The following is a 1,397-nucleotide window of genomic DNA, read 5'->3' as shown; positions in this document are numbered from 1 at the left end:
AAGTTTTTTTTTTTCTATTTTACATCCTTTTCATATGCACTTTAGAATCGTTTTGCCTACTTCTTCTCAAAAAACTGCCAGAATTTTTATAGGAATTGTGTTGAAACTATATGACAGTTAGGGAGAATGGACGTCTTTTTTTTTTTTTTGAGACAGTGTCTTGCTATGTCACCAGGCTGGAGTGCAGTGACATGATCTCAGCTCACTGCAACCTCTGCCTCTCAGGTTCAAGCAATTTTCTTGACTCAGCCTCCTGAGTAGCTGGGATTACAGGCATGTGCCACTACGCCCAGCTAATTTTGTATATTTCAGTAAAGACAGGGTTTTGCCATGTTTGTCTGGCTGGTCTCAAACTCCTGACCTCGTGATCTGCTTGCCTCGGCCTTCCAAAGTGCTGGGATTACAGGCGTGAGCCACTGTGCCCAGCCCCAAAAGCTTTCTTGACAGCAGAGAAAGCATGCTTAATGACATGGGAAAGTTCTCTAGAGATTCAAGAAACTGTAGGTAGTCCTGAATGCCTAGAATATAGGAAATGAAGGGAGGAGTGAGGTTGGCAGGGACCTAGTTCCTTCTGTCTTATATTTCCTGGTAGGGTTTTAATTTTTGTCTTCAAAGTACTGAGGAACAACTGTAGTTTTAATCAGGGGCTTGACTTAATCAGATTTGTACCTGGGAAGGATTTCTCTTGCTGCAGTGGATGGATGGGACTGAAGAGGGCTGGACAGGAGCCAAGACGACCCACAGTTCAGAGGGAAGAGTCCCAGTGAAGTAATGATAGTGGGCAAGGCAGGAAAGGGCTGGGCCCAAAGATGTCAAGGGCAGAAGCAACAAAGTTTATTATCAACTGGATAGTGGGTAAGAACATGTCAACAATGCCTCCCAGTGGCTGGGCATGGTGGCTCACACCTAGCGCTTTGGGAGGCCGAGACGGGTGAATTGCCTGACCTGACCAACATGGTGAAAACCAGTGTCTACTAAAAAAATACAAAAATTAGCAAGGCCTGGTGGTGCACACTTGTAATCCAGTTACTGGGAGGCTGAGGCAGGAGAATTGCTTGAACCTGGGAGGCAGAGGTTGCAGGGAGCCAAGGTTGTGCCACTGCACTGCACTCCAGTGTGGCGACAGAGTAAGACTCTGTCTCAAAACAAACAAACAAACAAACAAAACAATGCCTCCTGGGTTTCTGGCTTAGCAAGATGAATAAATAACATATTAGTGTTTTCTTTTTTTTTTTTTTTGAGACGGAGTTTCGCTCTTGTTACCCAGGCTGGAGTGCAATGGCGCGATCTCGGCTCACCGCAACCTCCGCCTCCTGGGTTCAGGCAATTCTCCTGCCTCAGCCTCCTGAGTAGCTGGGATTACAGGCACGCGCCACCATGCCCAGCTGATTTTTTGT

Source organism: Sapajus apella, unplaced genomic scaffold (genome assembly GCF_009761245.1).
Source record: "Sapajus apella isolate SASKATOON/1434 unplaced genomic scaffold, GSC_monkey_1.0 scaffold83, whole genome shotgun sequence".
Classification (NCBI taxonomy): Eukaryota; Metazoa; Chordata; class Mammalia; order Primates; family Cebidae; genus Sapajus; species Sapajus apella.
Note: the sequence above shows the minus strand (reverse complement) of the source record.